The sequence below is a fragment of the Nyctereutes procyonoides genome, unplaced genomic scaffold, assembly GCF_905146905.1.
Source record: "Nyctereutes procyonoides isolate TBG_1078 unplaced genomic scaffold, NYPRO_anot_genome, whole genome shotgun sequence".
Taxonomy (NCBI): domain Eukaryota; kingdom Metazoa; phylum Chordata; class Mammalia; order Carnivora; family Canidae; genus Nyctereutes; species Nyctereutes procyonoides.
In genome coordinates, this window is record NW_026575134.1 from 6,340,293 (window position 1) to 6,356,390 (window position 16,098).

At 33.8% G+C, this 16,098-nt stretch overlaps 1 protein-coding gene across 6 annotated transcripts in view; it reads left to right on the forward strand.

The window, feature by feature from the left end:
• The window catches only part of LOC129494437 (cytochrome c oxidase assembly factor 1 homolog), a 96,088-nt gene that overhangs the window by 39,524 nt on the left and 40,466 nt on the right, over nt 1–16,098 (forward strand). Inside the window, exon 3 of one of the 6 annotated variants that reach the window (XM_055301348.1) lies at nt 15,928–16,036. The exons of the other annotated variants lie outside the window; for them this stretch is intronic. The gene's annotated coding sequence lies outside the window, so the exon portion shown is untranslated. The remainder of the gene's footprint in view (nt 1–15,927; nt 16,037–16,098) is intronic. 6 annotated transcript variants of the gene reach the window in all.

Here is a 16,098-nt window from a genome sequence, read left to right on the forward strand (position 1 = left end):
TCTCACAGGGTTGGTTTGACTATTTGGGTCTTTAGTAGTTCCATATGAATTTTAGAATTTTTTTTTTGGAATTTTTAAAAAATATTTTATATGTTTGGGGGAGAGAGAGAGAGAGAGAGGTAATGAGAGAGAGTGTGAGCAGGGGCAGAGGGAGAGAGAGAAGCAGGCTCCCTGCTCAGAAGTGGGGCTTGATCTCAGGACCCTGGGATCATGACCTGAGCCAAAGGCAGACACTTAACCGACTGAGCCACCCAGACACCTTTGCCATTGGAATTTTATAGGGATTACATTAAAACTATAGATGGCATTGGTTAGTATGGCTATTTTAACATTATTAAATCTTTCAATTCATGAAATCAGAGTATATTTCCATTTTTTTGTGTCTTCTTTCATTTCCTTCATTAGTGTCTTATGGTTTTCAGAATACAGACCTTTTGCCATCTTGGTTAAATGTAGTTCTAAGTATTCTATTATTTTTGGTGCTATTATAAAGGAGATTGTTTTCATTATTTCTTTTTTAGACATTTTATTGTGAGTTTATAGAAATGATATTGATGTTTGTATGTTGATTTTATATCTTATAACTACTGAATTTGTTGGTTAGTTTTAACAGTTCTTTTGGTGCAGTCTTTAGGATTATATATATATATATATATATATATATATATACACACACAAATTTATATAAATATAAGATCATGTCATCTGCAGAGAGAGCAATTAGCTTCTTTTCTGACTTGGATGCCTTTTATTTTTTTCTTGCCTAATTGCTCTGGCTAGGATTTCCAGTACTGTGTTGAATATAAATGATGAAATTTGTCTTGTTCTTGATCTTAGAGGAAAAACTTTCAGTATTTCACTGTTGAGTGTGTTATTAGCTGTTGCATAGTCTTTTTTTTTTTTTTAAGATTTTATTTATTTATTCATGAGAGGCACAGAGAGAAAGGCAGAAAGACAGGCAGAGGGAGAAGCAGGCTCCCTGCACAGAGCCCGATGCAGGACTTGATCCAGGACCCTGGGATCATGACCTGAGCCAAAGGCAGATGCTCAACCACTGAGCCACCCAGGCATCCCTGCATAGTCTTATATAGCCTTTATTACATTGATGTATATTCCCTCCCCACTCTCTTTATTGAGTGTTTTTACCTTTAAAGGATGTGGAATTTTTGTCACATACTTTTTCTACATCTGTTATGATGATCATGTGATTTTACATGCTCATTCTGTTAAATCATATTGATTTGCAGATACTTAAGCCATCTCTGCATCTCGGGGTTAACTCCCACTTGATGGTGGTATATGACCTTCTAATGTACTATTGGATTTGGTTTACTAGTAATCATTTTGGGGATTTTTGCATCATATACATCCCATAATCTTTTTCTTATAGTGCCCTTATCTGGCTTTGGTATCAGGATAATGCTGGCCTCCTAAAATGAGTTTGTGAGTGTTCCCTTTTCTGTTGTTTGCAAGACTTTCAGAAGGATTGGTGTTCATTCTTTTCCAAATGTTTGGCAGAATTCACTATTGAATCCAGCTGATCCTGGCTTGTTGTTAGGAGTTTTTGGTTAGTGAGTCAGTCTCTGAATTATTCATTTTTAGTCTGTTCAGATTTTCTCTTTGTTCATGATTCAGGCTTGGTAGGTTGTATGTTTCTAGGAACTTTTCCATTTCATCTAGGGTATCCAATTTGTTGGCATATAATTTGTTGGTTGTATACTTTGTTGCTTTTATAGTAGTTTCTTTTGATCATTTATGTTTATATCGTGTCAGATTTAATGTCCTCTGTTTAATTTCTGATTTTATTTATTTGAATTTTTTTTTCCCCTGAGTCTGCTAAAGGATTGTGGATTTTGTTTATTTTATGAAAAAAAAAAAAAAAACCCTCAGTTTTGTTGGCCTTTCTTTGTTTTTCTGGTCTCAGTTTTATTTATTTCTGCTCTCACCTTTATTATCTCTTTCAGCTGCCAACTTTAGGCTTAGTTTGTTCTCTTTCTAATTCCTTGAGGTGTAAGGTTGGGTTATTTTTGAGATCTTTATTTTTTGTTAAGGTAGGCCTTTATTGCTATAACCCTTCATCTTATAACTGCATTTATCAAATCTCATGAATTTGGTATGTTTCCTTTTTCATTTGTTTCAAAATACTTTTGATTTCCCTTTTGACTTCTTTTGTGACTCATTGGTTGTTTAGGAATGTGTTGTTTAATTCCCACACATTGGTGAATTTTCCAGTTTTTCTCCTGTCATTGATTTCTAGTTTCATGCTATTTTGGTCAGGAAAGATATTTGGTGTGACTTCAATCTTGTTATCTTGTTAAATTTTCTAAGACTTCTTTTTGACCAGTTATATGATCTGTCTTGGAGTATATTTTGTGTGTACTTGAAAAAAATGTATATTCTCATGCCTTTGAATGGAATGTTCTGGGAATGTCTGGGAGGTTCATTTTGTCTAATGAATAATTCAAGTCCAAGGTTTCCTTACTGGTTTTTTGAGTAAGCTATCCATCATTGAAAGTGGGGTATTGAAGTCCTCTGCTGTTGTTGTATTTTTATTTATTTAGCTGTTCATATGTGTTAATATTTGCTTAGTATATGTAGATACTTCATTTGTGGGTACTTATGATTGATATATCTTCTGGTGAATTTTTTTTTCCCTCTGGTGAATTGATCCCTTTATTATTATTGTAACCTTTGTCTCTTCAACTTTTGAATGACAGTCTCTCTTCTCTGAAATAAATGTAGTTACTCTTACTCTCTTGGTTTCTATTTGCAAAGAATATCTTTTTTATTCCTTCATTTTTTTAGCCTATGTAAGTACCTAAATCTGAAGTTTACCTTTTATATATATCAATCACACAGTTGGTTCTTGTTTTTACCTGCTCTGTCATGCTATGCCTTTTGGATGGAGAATTTAATCCAAGTACAGGCAAAGTAATTATTAATAAGTAAGGAATATTAATGTGATCTTACAATTTTCTTGGTTTTACAGGGTTCTCATTCTTCTCTCTTCCTTTGGGAATTGATGATTTTCTCTAACTTTCATTTCCTTATCTTTATCTTTTGTCTATCTGCTACAAGGTTTTGCTTCTTGGTTACCATGCCATTTACATAAAACATCTTGTAGGTACAATAGTCTATTTTATGCTGATAACTGTTTTTAAAGATTTATTTATTTATTTATTTATTCATGAGAGACACACACACAGAAAGAGAGAGAGACAGAGAGGCAGAGAGACAGGCAGAGGGAAAAGCAGGCTCCATGCAGGAAGCCCAACGTGGGACTCGATCCCAGGTCTCCAGGATCACACCCTGAGCTGAAGGCAGTGCTAAACCACTGAGCCACCTGGGCTGCCCTGATAATAACTTTGAACACATACAAAAACTACATTTTATCCCTTTATCTTTTCTTTTGATGTCACAATTTATAACTAATTTACAAATTATTGTAACTATAGTTATATTTTTGTCTTTTAACCTTTATTTTGGAGTTAATTGGTTATTATATCCATATATTACAGTGTTAGAATATTCTAAGTTTGAGTTGTACTTACTTTACCAGTACATGTTTTCATTTTACTAAATAGCATCCTTTCATTTCAGTTTAGAGAACTCCTTTCAACATTTTTTGTAAGGCAGGTGAGGTGGTGATAAACTCAGCTTTTGTTTGTCTGGAAACGTCTTTATTTCCTTCATTTCTGAAGGACAGCTTTGTTGGGTAACATGTTCTTGATTGTAATTTTTTTCTTTTAGTATTTTGAATATATCATACTACTCTTTCTTGGCCTGTAAGATTTTTGCTGAGGAATTTGCTAATAGCCTTGTGAGGTTTCATTGTAATTGAGGGTTTTCCCAATTCTTTCCCTTTGAGACAGATTTATTTTAATATGTCTTGGAGAAGGTAATTTAGGATTGAACTTGGATGTCTAAATTTTTTCTCAGATTTGAGAAATTCTCAGTTGTTATACCTTTAAGTAAGCTTTCTGTCCTTTCCCCCCCTCATCTCCTTTTGAGACTGCAATGGTATGTAGACAATTTCTCTTAATGGTATTCTGTAGTTCCCACGGGCAGCCTTCACTCTCTTTTACTCTTTTATTTGTTCTACTCTTACTGATAATTTCAAAAGCCCTGCCTTCTATTTCACAGATTTTTTTTCTTCTGTTTGATCCATTCTTCTGTTGATACTCTCTATTGTATTTTTTTTTTCATTTCATTTATTGTATCCTTCAGCTCCAGAATTTGTGTGGTTCTTTTTTTATGATTTTTACCTTTCTATAAAGTTCTAATTTTTTTTGCCCATTTCATAATTCCACTGAATTGTCTTTCTGTGTTTTCTTGTAGTTCACTGAACTTCCTTAAAACAACTATATGTGGGATCCCTGGGTGGCGCAGCGGTTTGGGGCCTGCCTTTGGCCCAGGGCACGATCCTGGAGACCCGGGATCGAATTCCACGTCGGGCTCCTGGTGCATGGAGCCTGCTTCTCCCTCTGCCTGTGTCTCTGCCTCTCTCTCTCTCTCTCTCTGTGTGACTATCCTAAATTAAAAAACAAAAAAAACCAAAAAAAGAACTATATTTAATTTTTATTGGTTAAGTTGCTGATCTCAGTTTCTTTGGGTTCAGTTATTGGAAAATTATTGTATTTCTTTTGTGTTTTTATATTCCTTAATATTCACATTTTTTTCTTTTTTAAATTTAAATTCAATTTGCCAACACCCAGTGGTCATCATATCATGTGCACTCCCTAATGCATATCACCAAGTTACCCCATTCTCCCACTCACTTCCTCTTCCACAACCCTTTGTTTCCCAGAGTTGAGAGTGTCTCCTGATTTGTCTTCCTCTCTATAATTTTTCCCCACTTGGTTACCCCTCCTTCTCTTATGGTCCCTTTCACTATTTCTTATATTCCATATATTCATGTTTCTTCATGTCTTGCATTGCTGTCTTTATATTTGAAGAAGCTGGGGATCCCTGGGTGGCTCAATGGTTTGGTTCCTGCCATTGGCCCAGGGCGCAATCCTGGAGTCCCGGGATCGATCCGCATCGGGCTCCCAGCATGGAGCCTGCTTCTCTCTCTGCCTGTGTCTCTGCCTCTCTCTCTGTCTCTCTCTCTCTCTCTCTCTCCCTCTCTCTGTGTGTGTGTGTCTATCATAAATAAATAAAAAAATCTTTAAAAAAATGAAGAAGCTGTCACCTCTTCCAGTCTTTATTCCTAGTTTTTGGAGAGAAATATCTTTTTCAGTCCTGTATGGGATTTAGTCTTTCTCAGACCTCTTCTATGAATACACTTGCTCCACACTTCGTGCTCCCTCTTGTGGCAGAATTCTTAAGCTTGTATGCCTTCTCTCAATCCTGCAAAGCTGGATTAGATGATACCAGCTTCCCTTTTGCTGGTGATGCTGAATGTTTAAGTTTGTGGTTTCTCCAAGACTGACTTTCCAGGCATGCTCACCTGCAAAAACTTGTTTTAGCTGCCATAGGGAGAATGCAGGGTGCTTTGCACAGTGGTGTGCTTCTATGGGTGAGGTATGTGGAGCACTGGGGGTGCCCATTGATCAGCTGCAGTAACTGTAGGCAAGGCACCCAAGCAGCTGAAGGGCATGCCTCTTTTTGTTAAATTGAAGAATAATTGATATACAATATCCTATTATTTTCAGGTGTTCATAATAGTGATTTGATACTTCATGTGTTACAAAATAATCTCTAAAAATCTAGTTACCATCTGTCAGTATACAAAATCATTAGGATGTTACTGACTGTATACCTATGTTGTACTTTTTAATCCTCTTAATTTATTTTGTCCACGCTTCTTTGGTTGCCACCAGTATGTTTTCTGTATCTATTAGTCTGTTCTTTCATTTGTTGTGGGTTTTGTGTGTGTGTGTGTAAACTCCTACAGTATTTGTCTTTGTATGACTTATTTACTGATTATCATACCTGCTAGGTCCATCCATGTTGTTTCAAATGATATCCCATCTTTTTACCCAGTTATCTGTTGATGAGCATGTAAATTTCTTGCATACCTTGGCAATTACAAATAATGTTTATTGACCATAGGGATACTTATATATCTTTGGGTTGTGTTTCTTTCTTTCTTTCTTTCTTTCTTCTTTCTTTCTTTCTTTCTTTCTTTCTTTCTTTTTTAAGAATTTATTTATTTATTCATGAGAGACACAGAGAGAGAGGCAGAGATACAGGCAGAGGGAGAAGAAGGCTCCTCTTGGGGAGCCTGATGTGGAACTTGATCCTGGGACTCTGGGACCACACCCTGAGCGGAAGGCAGATGATCAACCACTGAGCCACCCAGATGTCCCTGGGTTGTGTTTTCTTTGGATGAATACCCAGAAGTGGAATTGCTGGATTGTGTAATAGTTCTATTTTTAAGTTTTTGTGGAACCACCATACTGTTTTCCATAATGGCTGCATGAATTACATTCCCAACAGTGTATGAGGGTTCTTCTTTCTCCATATTTTCACTAGCACCTGTTATTTTTGTCTTTTTGAAAATTGCCAATCTGAAAGGGTAAGGTGATAATTTCACTGTGGTTTTGATTTGCATTTCTTTGATTAGTAAGATTGAGCATCTATTCATGTACCTCTTGACCATCTGTGTATCTTCTTTGGAAAAATGTCTGGTCATATACCCAATCTTTTTTTAAATTGAATTATATGTTTTTTGGGTGTTTAGTTGTATAAGTTCTTTATGTACTTTGAATACTAATCCTTTTTCAGACATATGATTTGCAAATATCATTCGATTTTTATTTATTTTATTTTATTTTATTTTATTTTATTTTATTTTATTTTATTTTATTTTATTTTATTTTAATCTATCATTCGATAGATTATCTTTTAGTTCTGTTGACTGTTTACTTTGCCGCTCAGAAGCTTTTTATTTTGATGTAGTCCCCAAAATTTATTTTTACTTTTGTTTCCCTTGTATCAGAAGACATATCTAGAAAATGTTCTTATAGCTGATGTCAGAGAAATTAATGCTTGTGCTTTTTACTAAGACTTTTATGGTTTCAAGTCTCACATTTCGAATTTATTTTTGTGTAGGGTATAAGGAAGTGGTCCAGTTTCATTCTTTTGCATGTAGCTGTCCAGTTTTCCCAACATGATTTATCTTTTTCCCACTGTGTATTCTTGCCTCCTTTGTCAAAAATTAATTGAATGTATAATTGTGGGCTTATTTCTGGGTTTTCTATTCTGTTTTTTTGATCTATGTGTCTGTTCCTGTGCCAGTACTATACTGTTACTACAATTTCGTAATATAACTTCAAGTCTGGAATTGTGATACCTCCACTTTGTTTTTTCAAGATTGTGTTGACTGTTCAATCTTTTACATTTCCATATAAATCTTAAGATTATTTACTTTCTGTGAAAATACCATTAGCATTTTGATAGGGATCGCATTGAATTAGTAGATTGCTTTGGGAGTATGAACATTTTAACAATATTCTTTCAATCCAGAGCATGGAACAACTTTCCATTTATTTGTGTCATCTTCACTTTGTTTCATCAATGTCTTAGAGTTTTCTGTTTACAAGTTTATTCCCTGCATGGTTAAATACACTCCTAATTATTTTATTCTTATTTTTGGAATTGTAAATGGGATTGTTTTCTTATTTTCTTTTCCTAGTAGTTTCATATTAGTGTATAGATATGCAACAGATTTTTGTGTATGGATTTTGTATTCTGCAGCTTTACTGAATTTATTTGCTCTAGCTATTTTTTTGGTGAAGTCTTTAGAGTTTTCTTTATATAGTATCATGCCAAGTATCATGCCAATTAGTGACAATTTTAGTTCTTCCTTTCCAATTTGGATGCCTTTTATTTTTTTTCTATTGCCTAATTGCTCTGGCTAGTGCTTCCAATACTGTGTGATTTTCTCTTTTGATTATCCATTTGTGAAAGTGAGGTATTAAAGTTCCTACTATTACTGTATTGTCTATTTCTTCCTTAGGTCTGTTGATATTTTCTTTATATATTTGGGTTCTCCTATATTGTGTGTACATATGTTTAACAAATATCATTTCTTTTGTTAGATTAATCCCTTTGTCATTACATAATGGCCTTGTCTGTTATTATGGGCTTTGTCTTAATATCTGTTTTGTCTGATTTATATTGGGGTATATTTACGTGAAATTTCTTTTGGTTCCTATTTGCATGAAATATTTTTTTCCCATCTCTTCTCTTTCAGTCTATGTATGTCCTTATATCTGAAATGAATTTATTATAGATAGCAAATACATCGGCCTTGTTTTTTTTTTTAATCTATTTAACCACTTTGTGTCTCTTAATGGAGGATTGAATCCATTAACATTTAAAGTAATTATTGATAGGTGTATACTTATCGCCATTTTTAAAATTGGTTTCTAGCTATTTGTAGAAACTTTTAAAAAAGTAGTCTTAGGTCCTGCCTTCAACCCATTTGATTTATAATCTCCAGGAATTCGTGATAAAATTGTACTCATGGGTAAAAATGATTAGTCTGGTTCATCTGTTGTCCATCTTAAATGTATTGTCTTGTATTACTGATGTGGCCTGAAGAGTACAGAATGAGGTTGATCTGTGTCTTTCCTGAATGTAGTTCCCGTGGTCTCATGTGTATAAGAAAATTGTTCTCTTCTGCTCAGTTACATCACTGTGGATCATAGTGACCCCTTAATCTTTATATGATCCTATAATACTTAGTTTTAATTTATGTCTATTTATGTTAAAAACCAAATTCCAGGGTTTCTGCTGTCACTGAAGTTGAATTGTAAAAAGCACAGAGTGAGATCTTACATGGTCTTCTTCATGTGTTAAAGATCTAAACATCTTTCATTTCTTAAATCTTAAAGGTGCCAAAATTCAAGGGGAAAAAAAGGCAAAAAAAAAAAAAAAAACCACCAAAAAAAAAACAAACAAAAAAAAAAAAAAAAACAAAAACCAACCCGGAAGGAAAGAAAAAAAGAAAACCAAACAAACAAATCTAGTATTGTTTTCAAAGGTTACTTTGCTAGGGGCAGTAATGTCAAAAGTCTCCCGTCTGATCTGGTATATTTATTTACAGGGAAACCCTGATGGCTGCCTGGCTATTGTTTTAGTATTACTTATATATTCCCAAGTGGAAAATCTGGTTTTTCAGCTCAGTTGTGAAACAAATATCACATGGATATTAGCAGTTTGCAGTGATAGAAAAAGCTTAGCAGGTGAAGGTTTTAGTTAAGATCTGATATCTAATACTTTCTTTCCCATATTTAATTTGAGACATCAGTGATATCTATTAGAGTTGGAAAGATGAAATGAGACCATTGATGTCAAGTACGTACCACACTGCCTAGTTTCTAAAGAAATATTAGTTCATAGTATATAAGTTCTGTGAGTGTGCTTTGTTCAAGCCAGACTGTATCTAAGAATCATCCACAAATCTTTTCTTTCCTTTACCTACCAGAGATCTATTTCATCTTAATAGGTCTTCGAATGGGAGTTAGACATAACCCACATTTTATAACAGTTGAACATTAGCAGGTAATAATTAAGTCCTTCAGGACACCATATTCTCTTACACCTTTATTAGTAGTAAACATTACGGGTTTTCTAGAGCTCTAAAAGGATTGTAGTAATTTTCACTTCTACTGGCAAAATTGTTACTATTAGTACCAATCTTCATAAAATTGCCATCATTGACAGAAATCATTATCTTAACATTACCCAAAATAAGTTGAATAGGTATTAAAATAATATTTTATTGTTATTTTTATTTGTATATATTTTTATTTTTAGGCTTAACATTTCTATGTGAGTTTATAGGCATATAGGATATTGTATTGTAAAGTGTACACTTTGCACAAAGACACTCCAGGGTTCACATTTTAGACTTTGCAGTTTTATGGCCTCAGACAAGTTATATAATTCTCCTAGGCTTGCTGTACCATATTTTTTAAATAGGCTAATAAGACTTAGGTGTACACAGGGTTGTCAAAATCATTGAAATAAATTTATATGAAAATGCAAAAGAGTAAAAAGACTCAAGGCATTCTTCAAGAACAAAGTGGAATAGCTTATTTTATTAGATTTCAAGATTTTAATGAAGTTAGATTAATAAAGACAATATTCTTGGTTCAATAGATCAGCAGAACAAAATAAGGACTATAGAAACAAACGTGTATATGTAGACATTTGATATATGGGAAAGCTGACATGCAGAACAGTGGGAACAGTGGTGTTTCAGTAAATGATGCTAGAGCATCATGCATATTTATATGGAACAAAGTGAATCAAGTATATCATACCACACCTAAAATAAATTCCCAGGGGATTGTGGATCTACTTGTGAAAGGCAAAACAATAAATATTATAGGAGACAATATAGGAAAGTATTTATGTGACCTAAGAATATAAAAAGTTTTTTTTTAAACAGGACACAAAAAGGATTTTAACCCTAAAGGAAAAAATAATAAATTGGATTTTATCAAACTGAAGAATTTCTGTTTATCTAAAATCACCTTAAGTAAAAAGCAAGCTATTTCTATAAAGTAGAAGATATTTGTAACTCTCTGACAAGGAGCTCAAAAATAGGATATAAGTAAGACTACAAATTGGTGAGAAAAAGACAGCCTAATAGAAAAATGAGTGAAAGACTTGAACAGGTACTTCACCAAAAGGATGTCCAAATGTCCAGTAAAAATAAGAAAAGTTGATTGACACCACAATCATTAGAGGGATAAAAATTAAAACCATAATGGCATACTACACACTTACCAGAAGAGTAAAATTTAAAAGAATAATAATAGTTTGTGGGAGTTCTTATACACTATTGGTAAGATATGTATTGGTGTACCATTTTGGTAAACTGGCAGTGTAGATGCTGAATATATACATACTCTGTGACCCTGCAATTCAGTTCCCTACAGAAATACCATACATGTGTATAACCAAGTGGTGTATATATATATATGAATGTTTATGGCAGCATAATTTGGTCTAGCTATACGTTAGGGGGTGGAATGTGCATCAATATTATAGTAGGTAGTAAGTCATTATACATTCCTACCTTGGAAAATCGTACTGTAGTAAAAATGAACAAACTCAGTTCATCCAACAAAATGTATGTATTTAGAAAACATAATGTTGAGCAAAAACCCACATGCAAAAGAATGTGTACTGTATGATCTCAGTGTTTAGAGGTCATGGTAGTTACCCTTGGAGAGGAGGAAGGGTTTAATAATCAGGCAGAAATGAGAAATATCTGCTGGGGTACTGGCAGTGCTTTATTTCTAGCTTTTCATGGTGGCTACATAGATTCTTGCTTTGTTATAACTTATTAAGCTGAATATTTATGTTTTGTGTTCTTTTCTTTGAGTGTTAAACTTCAATAGAAAAATAAGGAAAGGACTACCCAGCTTTACAATACTCAGCAGATATTCAGTATGAGATTTTCCTTCTGACCTCTCAATCTAATTTGTGAATGCTTGCCTGTGTCCTTTGGTTACTGATCGCTTTTGGGCTTGATATGATACTTAAAAATTTAAACTCTTTAAAGATTAGATAGGAACAGTGTTAGCCATTGCGCATACACAAAGTGACTTTGCCCTTCAAAATTCAGATGCTCCAACTTTGTGTGATCCACGAACAGTATAATTTTTTTTAAGTTTGATGGAAGTGTAATGAAACACTTTTATGCCACATTTGTTGTTTCTTTTAATTTTCATCAAAGAAAAGTTTTTTTTAAATTTTTATTTATTTATGATAGTCAGAGAGAGAGAGAGAGAGAGAGGCAGAGACACAGGCAGAGGGAGAAGCAGGCTCCATGCACTGGGACCCCGACGTGGGATTCGATCCCAGGTCTCCAGGATCGCGCCCCGGGCCAAAGGCAGGCGCCAAACTGCTGCGCCACCCAGGGATCCCTCATCAAAGAAAAGTCTTAATTGTAAATAAAGCTGTCACTTTTTTGAGGGTATATTTTTCTATTGTTTTAAGCCTTATTTTAACTCAGGAGGTTTGTGGTTTTATGAAAGTTACATATATTCTGTGTTAAATTAAAAAAAATTTAATATATATATATATATTCTAATTGCAATTGGAATATTGTTTTTGAAGTTTATATTTTCTAATTGTTCTTACTTGTAAGAACATTGTTGATTTTTATGGTTATCATTTATTTTATATCATACTTGATTCAGTAGTATTCCTGGTTGTGATGAAAAGGTGATTGAAGTCATCCTTATTGAGTCCTACCTCCACACACGTGCGCGTGCGCACACGCACACACACACTTTTTAAAATAAGTAAAATTTCTCTGTATTTTCTTCACTAAATACAAGTGACATTCTTTCTTGGCCATGCATAAACCTCTGAATAATTAAGAAGGCTCATAGGGTAAATGAAAGGCCCAGACCAGAATTTAAACAGATTCAAGACATAGACCAGAAAGGAAAATCACTGAAGATTCTAATATTAGTGCATACCTTTTTAGCTTTTGAATTGACATACTCTACATATTTATACAAAAGATTTTCTTTCAAGTAAAAGATAAAACTGAATTTTTTCTCAACTTTTATTTGTTATAAAAGAGCTTTTATACTCTATTCTTTAAAAGTAAGTTAGTGGTAAAGAAGTGTTTTTTTAAATGAAAAAGATACTTCAAAGTAATATAATTGATTTAAGTCTAGTAAACCTTTTGGTTTTCTTTGTAGCTTTCTTTTGTAGGAATGAAAACAGATACGGTAGACAGTATATGTCACTGTAAACTCATTACTGCTGTTTATAAAATGACATATTAGTCCATATTATGATTTCTGTGAGGCAAGGGACCCTTTTAAGCCTCTGATGGCCTGAGAATACTTAACTTTTTTATAGAGCATCTAGTAGGAAGGTCTATTTTCTGGGTGCAGAGGCCAGTATTGCTATAGCTTCATTTTTCTCAACTCACTACGTTTGTAAACTAAAGATTATTTCCATCTCATTTTTGAAAACTGAATTATTGTGATAAAATGCAGCAAGTCAATGTGAGTTTGAATATTAAAGTATAAACTTAAGTTTAAGACATATATGTTTAAGTTGATATATATGTGTATATATACGTATATGTATACATATACGTATATATATACGTGTGTGTGTGTATATATATGTGTGTGTGTGTGTGTGTGTGTGTGTATGTATAAGGATGTTCCTACATTTTTAGAAAGCTGATCAGTGCTTCTGTGCCAGCTGTGGTATTACCAGAATTGAGACCAAAATTTGATAGAATGTGGGTCTAAAGAATTTTTCTCAGCTCTGGTTACTTCGAGAGGTTTGCTTTTTTTCATTCTTTATTTGGGAAATTTCATACACAAAATTGGAGAGCATAGGATAACAGATACCCATGTGTTTATGACCCAAATTCAACAATTATCAAAAGCTTTAATTTGTAGTGATGTTGGAATATTATTACTGATTTGATGTTTTACATTACTTCTTTGTGATCCATACTGTATTCTCCAATTAGAATAAATTTGCCACCAAATGATGCTAAATATTTAGAGCCTGCTTTGAATAAGGTCCATCAAAATCACAGGACATCCTGGATTTGTGGGCACAGTCTTGATTTTTATTTCATGAGGGACACTAAAGAAACAGAAATTAAGTCTTTCCTTGTCCTTTACATGCCTACAAAGAGATATTAAATATGTATATATACATATACAGATATTTAAATATACTTATATACTTAACATAGATCTCCCAGGTGAAGAATCAAAAGAATAGACTGAAAATGTACTGCAAATAGTCCCAGGCCCTGAAAGTTGTATATTGATAAGTTAGGCTGACTCTGATCCCCATGAATTCCCCTCTTCCTGCCTAATTTTTCCTTCAACATATTCCTCAAATGCCTCTGGCTATACCTTCCAAGATAGCTCTCATTCTGAAATGATAATGTCTATGATATGCTAATTACGTGTTGGGATGTTAAGAACATTCTAGATATATGTGGTATTATTTGTAAGATATTAAATAAGCTTCTAGGGCATATTGAATCAATTAAAACATTTCCTAACAGAATTGTTTAACATTTCCTTTTTGTGGGTATGTGATAGTGGTACTGCCTGTGGTAAAAAAAGAGTCAAGTGGAAGTCTAGGCAGTCTTTCAAGGTTGGAAACTGTATTAGAGCAAACATAAAACATACCCATGCTGATTAGTACTTAGAAAAAACTCTTCACGTTTTTTTTTTTTTTTAACAAATAATAGGTTGATTCTGCAAATCCCATGGCTCATTTTAAACAGATATAATTAACTCTGTAATTAATAAAGTGAATAAGAACTTTTAATTAAATCATAACTGCCTTGGTTACAGCTAAAAGCATGTATTTCTCTTCTTAGAAACATATGAAATAAGCACTCCTCATTGTTGTGCTTCCTATAAAATTTACCAAGTGATGGGTATATCGCTTTTTTCCACATTTGATCCTACTTTATCAGAATACTGGATTCAACTTTAAGGGTGTGTTCTTTCACAAACATCTCGATTAGAATGTCTTTACCTCCCACTCCTATAATTTGATGAAGGCAGTCAAGATATAATTATAGCTTCCCTAACCCACCCCATTCCGAGTTTTCCCAAGCCCTGGATGCCTATGCAGTGCTAAAATAAAGCCCTGGGGAATTTGAAACTTTCTGGTTGACAATTGCAAAGCTGTTTATGCTAATATGAAGTGGTGGTGGTGAGGGCTGTGGCTTTCAAATATGCAGATGCTTTTTCAGGATGGATATATCAGCCCTTTTGTAGATGGATTATGTGTGTGATAGAAGCTTTATGCTTGGTGTGCCTTCCTAGCCATATCTAATTGTAAAGTTTAATCAGTAGCAACTAGTAATGGGCCTTTAAAGTATTTTGAAGCTTCGATTAATGTCCTTGGAAACTAGGTACCCAAGATCATATGCAAGTATGACACACTACTGCTGATTCATACCTCACAACAACTAACACAATTTATACAAATAATTAGCATAATGGAATTATTCTCCTGCCATTTAGCTATCATCATTTTTGGCTCATGGCTATCTCCTGCATCAACTTGTTTAACCGTCACTGTGGTTATATAGCAGGTTTTGCATTGCTTTTTTCCTGATATACTCTAAGTTTCTGTATAAATATTAGTGAGTGACAGGTATTCAGTATCTTTACACTGTATCAGAGTAAGGAAACCACAGCATTAAGAGGTTTGTCATTTATACCAGTCAGCTGGGTTTATGCCTCTGCATTTGTGGATTGTGTCTCAGGTTTCATGCTTGAGATTTTTAAAAACAATCTTGCTTATGCGTAAGTGGGTTGTTTTGAGTCACTGAAAGTAATCTAACCTGTGATTTATCTGCAGGCTAAACATTTCTTTATCATATTGTATGTGACTCTCTAACTTTTTTTTGACCTTGCAAAAGCCAGTTTTTCTAAGATAATGCTTCATTTTCCACATTTTCAATAATATATATTCATAAGATCATACTGAAGTATTTATCTTTCTGCAACTTGTTTTTCATTAGGTTACCATTGTGGTTTTTAACGACAAGCAAGTTGATGATTGTAGGTTGGTCATTCATTTTAGCTGTTAATTTAGTATTCCATTATGTATCTATTATAATTTACACATTTCCCATTGGTAGATATTTAGATTTCTGATTGTTTTACTTTTACAAACAATGTGGCAGTGGGTATTCTTGTAGGGGTCTCCATGTGTATTTGTGAGAGAATTGTTCTAGGCCCTAGAACATAGATCCTAGACTATACACACACACACACACAGATGTGCAGTTGCTGAATTGAAGGGTATATGCATCTTCAGCTTTACTAGATACTGCCAAATTGTTCTGTAAAGTACTCCCATTAATTTATATTCCCACCATTGGCACATAAAAGTTTTTGTTCCATATTCTCATCATTTTCTCATCATTCTTGGTTTTATCAGACTTAAATTCCAGGCAGAAGGAAAAACATGAGAAGACCTTGATGTGTTGCATGTCACAAACTGCAAGGAAGCCAGGGCAGCTGGAAGTAAGGGGGTAAAAGGAGATGAGGTAAGAGAATTAATAGGGAGCTTCATAGGCTATTGTAAAGACTTGGTCTTTTACCTTGACTG